This window comes from Artemia franciscana, chromosome 3 (genome assembly GCF_032884065.1).
Source record: "Artemia franciscana chromosome 3, ASM3288406v1, whole genome shotgun sequence".
NCBI lineage: Eukaryota > Metazoa > Arthropoda > Branchiopoda > Anostraca > Artemiidae > Artemia > Artemia franciscana.
Window position 1 is genome coordinate 14,774,839 of NC_088865.1, and position 16,131 is coordinate 14,790,969.

Here is a 16,131-nt window from a genome sequence, read left to right on the forward strand (position 1 = left end):
GAAATGTTTATTTAGGCATATGCTTAGATCAATAATTCAAGTTAGTGATAAATCTTCTTTGCCCTTTTATTTATTTATTGTTTTGTTTTTTATTTACGTTTTTATTACTTTTGAAACTCAAATTATGTGTGTTGACAAGTTCCACCAATCATTACCCCCCTCCTTCTACTGCCCAAAAATCATGCCTTAAGTATTCAAACCTCTTCCTCCTCCAAAACTAGATTTTTGACGATATGCAAGGGCCTCAAAAGTGATTCAGGCATGACACCTTTCTCAAGTTCTGAATGGCAGTGGGGTAATAGAGATCATACCGCAATGGAGTGGTAGCGTATGTTATCTGTGATGCTTTTAATTTCTCAACTGTGTGGCAATGGATGTCTAATTTAAGGGGCGTACCTAATGTTTGGATATGATGACAATAATTTCCCACAGCAAGGTATGTGCGAGCAGTATATTGGTAAATATTTAGATTTCAGAGAGACCGCTCTCATCCTATTAAGATTTCTAATAACAGCAATAAAAGGTTGGTGCCGTTTTTTTTTGTTTCATACTTTTCTTGCCTTTTCTTTATTTACGATTTTTTCTCTTTCATTTCCTTTTTTGTATTATCTTGTTTTCCTTTTATTTTTATTACAAAGTGAACGGCTTTGGCTGAGACAGATTGAAAGCCCTGTAAGTAAACTTTTGCAATTTTTGGCAGAAGCGAGCACCAACTTAAAAAAGGAAGAAAAAAATGTATGAGAGGAATCGCCAAAATTCAGCTAAAAACGCATGGCACCAGAAAGTAGAAGATGGTTTAGCTTTCCTTTGAAAAGAAAGTCGGCTCTAGGAACCAACACATTTTTATTTTTTAAGTTTTTACAGATGAAAGCGTTGTCAAATTCTTTGAGTTTGCTTTTCTGATTTTCCAAGTGTAAAACTACTTTTAATCCCCAGTGATAAATAAATGAAACCCGAAACGAACAGAAATTACAATAGATAGCCGAGTGAAACTCAAAACGATTCAAAATTAAAAGGAGTAGGGCTGACAGCCACTATGTCTTTTCAAAACCAGAATATAATTTGCGCTTTACTAAAAATAAAACAAAGAACCGTGTATTGTCATTAAATATTCATATTCTGATATTTATTCCTTATAGACTTAAGACTTCTTCATTAATTAAGGTGAAAAGGTTTAAAATGTATTTTGTTTTAAGTAAAGGGTCAATTAAGTTCTGTTCTTGAGAAGAAGTGAGGGGTGTCAGCCCTTCTCATGTTCATTTTTATTTTAAGTTAATATTGTTGTTTTCAGTTATTTTTTTAAGATGATCTCTGATCGTTCTTAATCAGTACTAGGAAATCCAGCTCTCTCTCCATGAAACATTTCTGTACTTGTAAATTATACGACATTCACTCAAATTTAAGCTGTGTAAAACTCGAGAACAAATTGATTTCTTCGTTACTTAAAAAAAAACCTATATATTAGCAGGAGATGGGGGGGGGGCTATATCGTTCCCCCTGTCCCTTATTTGCAAATGTAAAATTATGTGTTCATAATTTTATTATTATAATTTATTATTTTATTTAATAAAAAAATATTTAAAATCATATAATCCCAATTATATATTTCCCATTTATTCTGTCACTTGTCTTTGTCTTTTCATACGCTAAGCTGAAATAAACTAATGAAGAAACCGGTTTGTTCTCGTGTTTTATAAAGCGTAAACTTGATTGAGTGACGGATAATTCACAAATAACAAAATCTTTTCCTCGTAAGAAAAAAAACTAAACTGAAATAAAATTCTCAAATTTGGAAAACTGTTTTCCGTGTGGGGGGGTATTTTCTGAGGGGAGGTATTATTTTACTTGGATATATTTTCATTGGGGGCATTTCCCAGGGGGGGGGGGAGTAAATCTCAGCCGCCAGGGAATAGGCAACCCTTGCTCATAATACCTCATGTTTTCTGTATAATTTTTAAGTCTTAAAATTCCCCTCTTTCAAATATTTGCCAACTCTTTTACAGAGTTCAGCGTGTGCGCTTTGTCATAGCTATGAAGTTGTTTATGCACATAAAAGTAATTCTAAAGTATGATTAAGAACCCCGTGAAAAATTAAATCGGCATAAAAGATGCCGAATCAAGAATCGCAAATAAAACGTCGGACTGACGAACTTACTTAACTTGAAAAGTGAAACAAACGCGGCTTTGGTGTACTGTTTCAATTTAATCACATAGCAGCAATTAATTTTGAAGAAACAATGGAGGGTTGGGGGCAGAAATTATCTTTTTAATTCATGTAAGTTGAATGTTTGTACTCTCTTGTATTTTAGAGTCTTGTATTTCTTGCAAGAGAAAGATGTGTTCAGGTTCATTTTGATAATATAATAAGTTACAAAATGTCCAGAGCCCAGCTGAGAAGACAAATTTATTGTCTTCTCGGACAATGAAAAGGGAAAATCAAGCTGAAATGAAACCGGTTGAGAAGGGAAAACTTCACTTTATATGGAAGTCAGCTATAGCCTACTGTTTGTTATAAATTTACTGAATGAAGTACAACAAAATTGTTTTCAGCCTCACAACTTTGCTAAATCCCAATTTATAAGGTTTTAAAGATGTGCAAATATATTTCCTAAATTTTGAAGGAAAAAACTTTGATTTGACTCAGAATTCTACTCAAATAACAGGAATTGCATTTTTGAGAACTACAGGCAGAGAAAAACCTACTGGTAACTGAAAATTAAGATAAAATGTTGTTTTGTCAAAATTTCAATTGGTATAGAATAAGAAGGAGTAGAGGTGGGTACTTCAAAATACCAGATATAGCCTACTTTAGACTGTAGACCCATCCTTGAAAATTTAATTTTCCTAACCAAACCCTATTCCAAGATAGCCGAAATTCAATAAGCTAGAATTGTATCAAAATGAACATTACACTATATTGAAAACACCTTTGGTAAAATTCTAGTTTAGTGACTTCTTGCTATCTTGGAAAGGGGTTAGGTTAGGAAAATTCAAGGGAACTTTCAGAGATGGATCTACAGGCTAAAGTATGTTCTGGGACAATATTTAGAAGTAGGGCCCATCTACCTCCACTCCTTCTCCCTCTATAGGGCCCTGGAAGTTGCCCACATGACAGGTCTATCTTGGGAAGGGGTTAGGTTAGGAAAATTTAAGGGAACTTTAGAAATAGGTCTACAAGCTAAAGCATGTCCAGGGACAGTATTTAGAAGTATCTACCTCCACTCCTCCCTCCATTGGGCCCTGGAAGTTGCCCACATGACAGGTCTATCTTGGAAAGGGGTTAGGCTAGGAAAATTCAAGGGAACTTTCAGCAATGGGTCTACTGGCTAAAGTATATCCTGGGACAGTATTTAGAAGTATCTACCTCCACTCCTTCTCCCTCTATAGGGCCCTGGATTGGGCCTACATGACAGGTTTATACCTATTGAAATTTTGACAGAACAACATTTTACCTAAATTTTCAGTTACAGGTTGCTTTATCTCTGCCTTTAGCTCTCAAAATGCAATTCCTGTTATTTGAGTAGAATTCTGAGCCATATCAATGTTTTTTTGGGAAAGTTCTAGTCTAGCTGTTTTTTGCCATCCTGGAAAGGGAAAATTTCAGTTATCAATCCAGGGCCAAGAACATACTCCAGGAAGGTATTGTTATGCTTTCATGTTAATATTCCTCTTACTTATAGGTCTTACAAATTTGCTTACTTGACTGATCTTGAGCAAAATATTTTCATAGTCTTCTGTGTTTTTTTTAAACTGGCTGTTTTTATCCTCATTTCTCTCTTCTTAACAATTATTTTCTTTTTTATTGTGATTGTCCAGCATGGTCTCAGGAAATATTTATGATAAAGCTATGCCCAGATGACCACCCACTTAAAAAAAAGGAGGTTTTGTGATTTATTTGAATAAGGAAGTTCTGGCTTGTAAGATAAGAGCTACCTCTACTTGCAGGACTTGGGGGAGGGGGGGAACAAAAGGATTTTTTTATGTGGGGGCACAGAAATAAATTAAGAATTCATCAAAAATGTATTTATATCAGTGATTATCAAAGTGAGTACTATTGCCCAGTGGGGTGCTGGAGGAAACCAGAAGTATAGTAATGGGCACAGGCGCATTTAGGGTGTAATGGTTATCTTTAGAGGGCAGTGAAAATTCAAAAGAAAATAGGCATAATTAGGAAAATGGTAACACTTATAATATGCTAAGAGTTAAAATAAAAAAATTAAGGTAAGATTTAAAAATTTTGATTATTGGTTAACAAGGTTTTGGTGTTATAGCTTAACAAATTTACAAATTGACTTATATTTGATAGAGATTTTTTTTCAAGACATTTGGTGATTTATATAGTAAAATTATAATAATTGTAAAAATTAGTCTTTTACTTGTTAATTCCTCTTCTTACAGATACAATAATATTTATATCCCTTATTAATTACTATTGAAATAAATATAAAATCCAGGTGGCACCAAGTGAAAATCTTTCTTGAAAAGAGGCAGTTGGTCAAGTAAGTTTGGGAATCATGGATCTAGACCTAAGTAAACAACAAAGACCACACTGCTTTACCATCACAAACAGCTAAAACAAGAAGAACAATAGGGAATTTCTGAAGACCGATGGAAACAAGAAGAATGAATATTTTAGCCCTATGTCCAAGGAATGTATCATTTCTCAGGAATGCTTAAATATAAAATAAGAAGAAAAAACTTACAGGATAATTTTTTTGTCTAAATTAAAAAAGTAAAATCTATTGTTGGTCAACTACTCCCCCATAAGCAAGATGCAAATAGCAACAAAGACCACACTGCCTTTCCATCACAAACACCTGAAACAAGAAAAACAATTGGGAATTTCTCAAGACAATGGGAAACAAATTAGAATGAACATTTCAGGCCCATCCTCAGCAATACAGAAATATATCAGAAGAAAAAACTTAAATAGGATTAGCATGTGAATATCCTTATTGTTCTTCTTGTTCTAGGTCTTTGTGATAGAAAGGCAGTGTGGTCTTCATTGTAATTTACGTCTTGCTTATGTAGAGCAGTTGACCAATGATTTATTTTACTTTATTAGTTTAGGGAAAAACATGCTAATCCTATTGTAAGTTTTTTCTTATTACAGTCCTATATTTTTGTATTGCTGAGGATAACCCTTGGACATAGGGCCAAAATATTTTTTCTAATTTGTTCCCTACTATCTTGAGAAATTCTATATTGTTCTTCATGTTTTAGGCATTTGCCTAGAGCTAAGTATAAAGCAGGTTATTCATAGTTGCTGTAGAATGATGTTGTAAAGAAATATTTAAGGGAAATTGGAACTTTCTGGGATGGTGTAAAGCAGAAGGATTTGAATAGATACAGATGGAGGAGGATTGTATATTATTGGTTGCCTCAGGGGGCTTGGTCCTGCAGTGGGTTATTAGTAGTAGTATTGAATTTTACTACAATTGCTACTTAAACTTTTGTGCCTTGTTGGCTCCACCTCTGGTTCTGTGTACCTCATTGTCTGGAGTTTGATTGTTCATGGCGTTTAGGCTTTCAATGGCTGAACAGTTATTGGCTGAGATCATGTCTAAAATAGGACAAAAAAATATTCCTGTGATTAAGAATTAAGTGATTTGTGATAATTTCTGGCTTAGGAAATTATTCAACTCTTTTTCTACTCACACAGTGAAAATATTGTTCAAAATCTATATTGTTTTTAATTTCAAAAACAGAAACCTAAATCATTTCCATAATTGACCAATCATAAAAATGCATTTGGAAGTTTAAAGAAGCTCAATTGAATAAACTAATGATGGGACTACCCAGTTGCACTGCACTTCCAGATAATTTAGTTATTACTAAAAATTTGACTTTATTATGGCTTGACCATAATCATAAAGAAACAAGGGCTAAGAGCTCAAATGGCACTTGTGACAGGTTAGAAGAGCCAAGAGCTCATATGATATGAGCTCTGGCAAAATTCTAAGAATCAATAGATTCTTTAAAAGGAAAATCAGAAGTTTAATGAGGTTCAGGATTTAAAATAAGTGTTCTGAGTCACAAGGTCCTTCTAAATATCAAAAAGCATTAAGATTTGATCACACACTCATAAGTTAAAAATACCTCAATTTTTCTAATTTTTCCTCTCCCCAGATGGTCAAATTGGGGAAAACGACTTTATCAAGTCAATTTGTGCAGCTTCCTGACACGCCGATCAATTTTCATCATCCTAGCACATCCAAAAGCACCAAAGCACTGAACCCCACCCCCTAACACCCCCAAAGAGAGCAGAACTGCAAACATTTACTCTGCAAATCCTACAACCTTTATAGCAAAACTAGAAACTATAACTATGCAATCTTCATATATATTGAATTATATATATATATATATATATATATATATATATATATATATATATATATATATATATATATATATTGATTTATACTAGTGTTTGATTATACTGTATTTTGTTTCTTTGCCAATTTGAATTTTAAAAGATATTACATTAAAAGACATTGTTCAGTATAACTCAGTCAATAGGCATTCAGAATTGGATATCATATTTTATCTTCACTTGTAATTTAATGCATAAAAAAGAGTTTTAAGTACTGATGATTCTTGGCTAATTCCAGGCTCATAAGGTAAAACTCTTTCTCTCTGTGTGAGTGATTATATTCATTAGTCAGGTTAGTCTGATTTTATGAGGCTTCTTCAAACTGAAATATCGCACTGATGGCTTTAATTTAATTTACTAATTATAATCAGTATATGTATATACTTATGTATTGATTATGCTTATTTAATTTAAGCAAGCACCATCTGATTTATTACAATTTTGCCAACATAACATAATTCGATTTATTCCATTATTATAAGAATTGGGTGCTTGATATTCAATAAAAGTCTACAAATGCTTTATTCGCCTCTTCTAGACTGGTTAAGGTTCTATTGGTGAGAAAGTTATCAAAGTACTTGAAAGCATGGTAGTCGATTGGCGAAAGGTCTGAGGAGTATGGTGGGCTTAGTAGAACTTCAGTGCGTCATTTGTTCAATTTTTGAATGGTAATTTGTTAGACGTGCAGACAAGCGTGGTTGTGGAACAAAACAGCTACTGGTGCAATTTTTGGTACATTTCATCGATTTTCTCACAATTGGACTCTGCTGTGATGGTTTGTTCCAGTTGCAGAAAGTTCTAGTGAATCACACCAGCCAATGACCACCAAACAGTAACAATGGTCTTTTTAGTGTATTTTGACCTTTGGAAATTGTCTGGGTGGCTCATCTGTGTCCTGTCCAACTACTGTCCTGAACGTTTCCTGTTGTCATACAGGATCCTGTTTTTCATCACACGTAACGATCTGATCCAGAAAAAAGATCGTTTTGGTTGCGCAAAAGCAAAGAAGAACAGACCTTGAAAGGTGACAATTTTTTGTAGATTGTTCAAATCATAGTGCACTCATTTTTCAATCCTTTTTGACCTTTTGAAACGTTTCAAACCATCAAAACCACAATGGACTGGACATCCAGCTCTTCTCCCATCCCACAAGTTGTATGTGAGGGTTTGGTCTTGACCAGAGTCATCAAATCATTTGTCCTGGATTGTTCTAAGTTGACTTTTTTGGGACCCATCTTTGAAACTAAAAGCTCTGGAACAAAATTTTGCTAGCCAATGTCAGTCCATTCATTAACGTTATCATTGCAAAATGCCTTCTTCGTTCTTTAGGCTGTTCTGGTAGTGCTTTGTTTCAGTTTGAATTCTTTGGGGGGAAAATGGGTGAAAATCTCTGAAAGACATTATATGGTAATAAGCTGAAACAAGGTAGAAAAAAAAATCAAACTTGTAAATTATTGTGTAGAGTATAAAATTCTCTGCTGTTTTGTATGCATGACAGCACAGTAGACTAAATAGTTGTTGAGATATGGAACTACATACACATGACACTAAAATGGACAAATCTTGAAACAGCTTAATTTTACAATTGTCTATTCGGAAGATGTATCATTACACCTTTTACACCGTTTAGCTGTACACTATTTGCCAATAATTGTACATTGTTTATCTGTTTCATGAATTTTTAATAAGAAGAGTTTGTTTATTTCCAGCCCAGCTTAAGGATTATTCGCATGAGGACCCAAGTGATACTGACCACTACCTTAAGTATTTACAAGGCATATTAAATTCAGTTCACACAAGGTTTTACGAGATCTATGATTCCCGGAAAAAAAAAGGATATAGACAAGGAAACCCAGGACTCTGCGATTTACCATCGACATCCCATGGTATCCCAAAAAGAGAGAATAGTATACTCCCAGACCTAGAAAGGTAATTTATACTTGCTTATTTACTTTTCTTAAATCCCAGTCTCATTTTAGGATATCTCTTTTGCAGTGTCTTTGCAGTATCTGTGTACTACCATAAATGACTGTTATTTTTGGATGTCTGAGGCATTTTATGTTGATTATTTTTTATTTACATAAGTATTAAATATTTTTCTTAGCATTAAGTAAACTACCTGCTTGTAATTAAAGCTATCATTTCTTGATAAATTTGATTTCAGTTTATATATAATTGGTTTCATGTTTCAGAATAAAGTCACATGATTTAAAGCCATGAGGCTTAATTTGTTTTTTAATTTTGATTCATTTTCAGTACCAAAATGGGTATTGACTCTAAAAGATTTAGGAATCACTGATTCCTTCTTGCAATTTTTTAAGAAAATTTGCTGATTTAACAAATTTGCATGTTTTTTAACCAAAGAAAAATAATAATTGACAGAAGCCGCAAAATGTTGCCCGTAAGCTTGACGAATCAAAGTTCTTAAGCGGAATTGGCCAGACATGACAATAAACAACTAAGAAAGATAAAACTCCACAAAAAAAACCCTCAAACAAGACTGCAGCCAGTAGAGAGGAAAGACTAAAATAACGCGGATATTTAATAAGCACAAGTCCTAAATACTTGATTGACCTAACCCGGCTGAATCTGCTCTGTTTGGGAGAGTTGGGAGGGGGGAGGTGTTAATTCGGAAAAATTAGAAGAATAGAGGTATTTTTAACTCAAGAATGGGTGACTGGATCTTAATGAAATTCGACATGTAGAAGGAACCCATGTATTAGATCTCTTATTTTAAATCCATACCAGATCTGGTGACATTGGGGGGAGTTGGAGGGGGAAACCTTAAATCTTGGAAAACGCTTAAGAGTCGAGAGATCGGGATGAAACTTCTCTCATACACTGAAACTGATGGTGTGATTTTCGTTAATATTGTATGATTTTTAGGGGGTATTTCCCCCTATTTTCTGAAATGAGGCAAATTTTCTCAGGCTCTTAACTTTTGATGGGTAAGACTAAAAAAAACTAAAAAAAGGTAAAAATCTAATAACTAAAAAAAAACTGAAAAAAATAAAAAAAGGCAAAAACTACAAAAAAAATAAAAACTAATAAAAAAACTAAAAAAGCTAAAAAACTAAAAAAACTAAAAAAAAAACTAAAAAAAGGTAAAAAACTAAAAAAAAACTAAAAACTAAAAAAAAACTAAAAACTAAAAAAGAAAAAAACTAAAAAAAAGGAAAAAACTGAAAAATAAAAGAGAAAAAGAAAACTAAAAAAATATGAATAAATATATATAAAAATAAGTTGTTTGTGGGTTATGTCTGTCTGTCTGTCTGTCGAGTGACGTCGTGTTTGTCCGCATATGACGTCTGAATTATTTCACACTAATACAAAAGAAGAAAAAAAACTAAAAAAGGTAAAAACTACAAAAAAAACTAAAAAGAAAAAAAACTAAAAAAGCTAAAAAACTAAAAAAAACTAAAAAAAGGTAAAAAACTAAAAACTAAAAAAAACTGAAAAAACTAAAAAAAGGCAAAAACTAAAAAAAAAACTAAAAACTAATAAAAAAACTAAAAAAGCTAAAAAACTAAAAAAAACTAAAAAAACTAAAAAAACTAAAAAAAGGTAAAAAACAAAAAAAAACTAAAAACTAAAAAAAAGGAAAAAACTGAAAAATAAGAGAAAAAGAAAACTAAAAAAATATTAATAAATATAAAAAATATAAATATAAATATAATATAAATTAGCAATCAACAAAGCACCGAGACACAAATGACGACCGGGACACAGGGAGTATAAATGACGACCAGGACATAAGTAAAAAAAAAAAAACAAAAAAAACTAAAAAAAATGGTAAAAACTACAAAAAAACTAAAAACTAATAAAAAAACTAAAAAATCTAAAAATCTAAATAAACTAAAAAAGAAAAAAAAGAAAAAAGGAAAAAAATAAAGGAGAAAAACAAAACTAAAAAACGAATGTATATACAGACCGGGACACCGGGATACAAATGACGACCGGGACACATGGAATATAAATGACGACCGGGACACAGGGACACAACTACAATGGGGACGCCGGGGGGCACAGGGGGATATAAATGACGACCGGGACACCGGGACACAAGGAATATAAATGACGCCCGGGACACTCAAAGAGAAATCACAGACTGGAACACCGGGACACAAATGACGACCGGGACACAGGGAATATAAATGACGACCGGAACACAGGGACATAACTACAAAGGGGACGCCGGGGTGCACAGGGGGATATATAAATGACGATGGCGACTCAGGGAATGGTCGATTAGCAATCACCATCAACAAAGCTCAAGGGCAATCATTAGAATCATGAGGTATAGATCTGAATACGGATTGTTTTCCCATGGACCATTATATGTTGCATGTTCAAGAGTCGGTAAACCTGACAATCTATTTATATGCACAGACAATGGGACAGCAAAGAATGTTGTATATTCGCAAGTTTTACGTAGTTAAAAACATATATATATATATATATATATATATATATATATATATATATATATATATATATATATATATATATATATATATATATCTATATTCACAGGTGGGACATAGGGACACAACTACAATGGCGCGTAACTAATATGGCGCGTAACGACTTGCGCGCGCGGGGGGGCTTGGGGGGGGCGCGAAGCGCCCCCACCAACTAGGTGTTGGGGTGGCGCGAAGCGCCACCCCAACAGCTAGTATATATATATATATATATATATATATACTTGCTGTTGGGGTAGCGCTTCGCGCCACCCCAACACCTAGTTGGTGGGGGCGCTTCGCGCACCCCCCCCCCCCCAAGCCCCCCCCGCGCGCGTAAGTCGTTACGCGCCATTGTAGTTGTGTCCCTATGTCCCACCTGTGAATATATATATATATATATATATATATATATATATATATATATATATATATATATATATATATATACATTATATATATATATATATATATATATATATATATATATATATATATATATATATATATATATATATATATATATATATATATATATATATAATTTTTCTTCAGGGTTGATTGTATTGATCCAATTGTCATATATGATCAGAAAGGAGCTCTTTCAAATGGAAAACAAAGGTTCTAGTGCCCTTTTTAAGTTACCAAAAAGATTAGAGGGCGCCTAGTCCCCCCCCAAGCCCATATTCTCCCTAAGGACATCCAAGAACAAGGTACTGAGGAGCGGACGAACCTTCATATAAAAGTAAAGAGATTGAAAGATCTTATTCCAATTCTGGGGTATATATGATAAATTCTGTGGCGTTTTACAAACAAAAAGAGAATAAGCATTTTCAATAAAAAAAAATTTCCAACGCCAAAACACATATTAAAAGTGCTCTTTGACTGTTATGGATAAGCTTAATCTTATGTACAAAACCATTTTAAAGATTAACTTATTAGTTGTTAATTAGGCTCCGTTAAAAATGGCATCATTACAAGACTTTACTTCTGCTTATCTTAATAAATAATAAACCAAAAAGATTTTGACATTCCTCCAAATGTTAAATGTAATTATTGAATTTTTTTATTTTTTCTTCCTTTTTTTGTTTTCTTCTCTTTTTTTTATTTTTTTTTTTTTTGTTTAGTTTTTTTTATAGAAGATAGTGTAACAGACAGAGATAATACATGTTTATATATAAAATAATATAGAATATATTGATTATGTCTTATTTGAATGACTCTGGTGCCTGTCTGAATCCCAGGAGTTAATTCTTTACCATATGTTTGTCTTAATGTAGAATACTTCAGAGAATGAATCTATTATTCATTAATCATTAGTTAGAATGAATAAATTCATTAGCTAGAATGAAGTTGTTATAAAGTGGTCGCGAAGGGATTAAAATAGAATTTAGTGCCATGTCAGGTTTTGTAATAAAAAGCGTGATAATAGTGAAGGTGAGGGGTTCCTTTGAAGGGAACATGAGAAAGAAATGACGCCATTCGATTCCCTATTACTCTTTTTCCAAAACATCATATTTGTTCTGTTATAAAAGCAAATCTTCTCTTCCCCCCTCCCACCTCGTAATAGTCCCTGTGGCTCTTTGGTTGATACAAAACTGCATAAAACACTATCAATGAAATTCATAGTATATTGTATCCAACAGGTTTCTAAAAATCAAACTTGTATCTTTTTTCAAACAGTTCGTGGTTACGAACTGTAGTAGGAGTAACCCGCCTCAATAGTAACTGAAACTGTAAAAAACGGTATTTTGATACCAATAGTTACATCAAAAGAATCGAATTTAAATGCTGATTTTAAATATATAAGCTTCATCAAGAAATCATCAGGTTTTTTACTGTTTTAAAAAGTTGAGAGAAAGAGTCAAACTTTAGCGTAGAGAGCGGGGCGTTGAGGACGGAACAGCTTCATTCATATACGGAGTAATTTCTGTTCGTTTTAAGTTTTAATGTTGCTCCTTACTTTCAGTTACTTTCTATCAGAAATTTATTTTCTGATAGAAATCAGACTACTCCTCCGCTGAAAAATCCTTCCTCGTTAAGGATATATTCTATAAACAATTCAATCGTGGTGAAAATTTACCCTGGACAATTACCTTTAATATCTCCATGCGTAAAATTAAGTAGGTTATGAGATTGCAAGACATAAGAAGCATTTCCTATAGGAGTTCCTCCAAATTCTCGTGGTATAAAATATTCCCTGAGAAATTTCCCCCTGGAAACTTCCTTCCCCATGAAAAATTATCCTTGTTGGGGGGGGGGGGGGGGGTCAGTTTAATATTGGAGCATAATTTCCAATAACAAATACTATACATAAACAATAGGCGCTTTTATAACTTAAAGACTTTTCCCCAGGGGCTATGGGGAAGGGGGTTGTTAATATCTCCAAAAATATTTTTATTTGCCCTTTCAGCCATCTAATTTTGCTTACCTGCTCATAAGAGAGGGAGAGAGTCAGTTCAAGGTAGATTCAATGAAACCTGTACATAAAGCTTGACCTACAAAACGGATAAAACAGAGTGATTTAAGCTACATGTTAACATATACAGCGATCATCATCAGTAGATTTATTCTACTGATTATCGATAACTGACTCATCAGTAGTAATTCTACTGATGAAGATCGCTGTATATGCGATAGATGTATCTGGACTTTTTTTTTACTCTAAATAAATGGATTTATCCCCACTTGAAAATTTATTTGTTCGTCATAAAACGACAGTGTGGCTTTTTGGATTTTTTCCAAAAATTTTTTTGGCTTTTTTCCAGGGCTTTTTGGATTACTCGACATCCATACATTTGTAGAGCCAAAGCCAATACATGACCACGGAGCTGATAAAGAGAGAAAAAGTGCTGTAATCACGTTAGGCTTAACCCTACATAACACAAACTACACAAACATTTTATTTTCTTCGTCTGATTAAAAATTTAATTAAAAAAATATAAGCTTGTTTAAGTGAAACTTTCCTTTTTTGTATGCTTACAGATTATCGTGTACCTGCTACTTGCCGATCCTAAAGAAAGGAATTATTTTAGGAACCCTGAAAAAATGATTGAGTCAATTGGAAAGATGATCTTGCTCAAGATCATAGTCCTGGAATGTTTTTTTTTTTTTTTTTTTTTTTTTTTTTTACAAAAAGAAGAAAAAGAATAGCGCATCTGTGTTTTAAATTAATAGAATGGTAATTGAATCAATCAACTGGTGAAGTGATTCTTTCAGTTTTAAGTTTGATTAAGAGGAGCATTTCTTAATGTATTTTCTCAATTTTGATCTAACTTTATACCCACTTAGAGCCAAATAAATGAATAAGCGAAGCTAATTAGTTAAATTTTACAAAGCTTTTCTTCTGAAAAAATTCAAACGTTACAAATTTATTGATCCCCAAAGATGACAACTAAAGGTTATTAAATTGTCAGGCAAGGTGGAGGGGTACGGTTTCTGTGCACTGTACTCGTAGTTCACAAAATGTTTTTTTTTTTTTTTTTTTTACAACGGGGAAACCCTTTCTTTTTCCCTTGGAAAACTGAAAATCACCAACGCCATCTAAACTTTGGTGATTGACCACTTGTCTTATTTTGGATACAAAATATATGACATCCATCCATTCCAAACGGATACGACTTGTTTTTCGTTTGGCGATAAACGGTTGGCCGACAAGGACTTAAAACTTTCTGACTTGAAATAATTTTGAAAAACAATGCCAATTAAATATTACTTACAGAGAAATTTCAGCTTTGATCCTGTGATGTTTCAAGAAAACATAATAGTACCTTCCTGAAGCTCTACCAGAAACCTGTTAATAGCTGGGTAAAGAATAATGTTTTCTCCAACTATATGGTTGGCCCAATAAGCTGAGCCCTCATCATCAGTAACCAGTGTGTACAGGATTCATCCTTAATGCTTGCAAGAGTGATTTAAGGCAATCAAGTTAGTATGTATTATTGCAAATAGCTTTACAATTTGTTTGCACGATATTTTATCATTATGCGGACAGTCTATAGTGGAAAAAAAATTAAAGAATTTATATTCAAATTTTTGTTTTTAAAGTAATCATCATAAGACAAAAAAGAATTGAAAAAAATTATTTTTTTTTCAATCTCAAGTTTTTTCAAGGCGGTGCTAACATTAAGATTGCTTTTCCTGAATTGAAAGATTAAAGTAGTTTTGCAATTCTAATTTCATTACAGAGGTACTTCCAATTGCAGTTGTAGGATATTTCAATAATTCACAAGCTGGAACTTGGCATTATATGGAAAGTTTTTAAGATAAATAATCAAATATATAAAACAAAATGTAATATAATCAAACAAAACTATTCCTTAAATCGCTCAAATTGCTGAGGAAAGGGAGAAAAGTAACCATAAATACAAATAACCAAGATGTTTTTTTGGGCTGGGGTGGGGGTGTAAGATGTTGTAAGAGAGTTTTGCCAAGGGAAGCACTGGCTGGATAAAGATAATCTGGAAACTATACGAGAAACAGTACAGAATGAAAAGTACGAAATGGATAGGCTACTGTCATCTATATTTTGAGATTGCAAAAACACATATCATTACGCAGATAGCATCAATGGCTGTTCTAGGCCTGGGTAGGGAGGAGTTTTTCTGATATCTGAAATTCAATTCTTTTGATTTTATACTTTAACAGTCCTATTAAGGTACTCAATTGACTAAAATTGCAGCAATTGAAATTTTTGAAGCTTCCCCCCCCCCAATTTAAGAGGCCTATGTATAACAAGAAAACATATAAATATGGAAACGAACGTTGGAAAATTAATCTAAATTAATTATAAAACAACAAAACTTTCCATTTAAAATGCAGATAAAAGAAATACGCATACATCTCAAAATGAACCACATGCCATGATTTCCTGCACTGCTGCCTTTAAAACTGATATTTAAATGTAATAAATACAAATTGCAATCGCAAAAGCCTTCCCTAGATAGCATGGTATGAAGGGGGAGGGGTCAAACAATTTTTTGTATACTCTTCTTGGGAGGGAATGCAGGCCAAATAAATCTACTGCAGTGAGATTTTGGGCCTCCCCCCCCCCTCACAGAGCATCTTACATTCCTTATATGACTCACCCACCTTTTATACATTCTCGTATTTAAGTTTCAATGCAGTCCATCTCCAAATAATCCTGCATATAAGCCTGAGAAAGCGGATAAGATGTTACTAGTGAATCAATAGGAGGATTCACATAGTAATATTCATATACTATGTAATATAGTAATATTCATAGTAATAGGATTACTTTCATGGGAGGGGGGTTGGTTTCCCTATAATTACTTT

General features: G+C 33.1%; 1 protein-coding gene across 12 annotated transcripts in view; it reads left to right on the top strand.

The window, feature by feature from the left end:
• LOC136024922 (calsequestrin-2-like) overlaps window positions 1–16,131 on the top strand; it is a 176,417-nt gene that overhangs the window by 83,672 nt on the left and 76,614 nt on the right. For 3 of the 12 annotated variants that reach the window (XR_010616972.1, XR_010616974.1, XR_010616976.1), the window contains exons 1-2: window positions 2,164–2,275; window positions 8,086–8,305. The exons of 7 other annotated variants lie outside the window; for them this stretch is intronic. The gene's annotated coding sequence lies outside the window, so the exon portion shown is untranslated. Of the gene's footprint in view, window positions 1–2,163; window positions 2,276–8,085; window positions 8,306–13,604; window positions 13,792–13,821; window positions 13,946–16,131 lie in introns of those variants that run through there. 2 more of the 12 variants (XR_010616977.1, XR_010616975.1) reach the window with 2 other exon arrangements.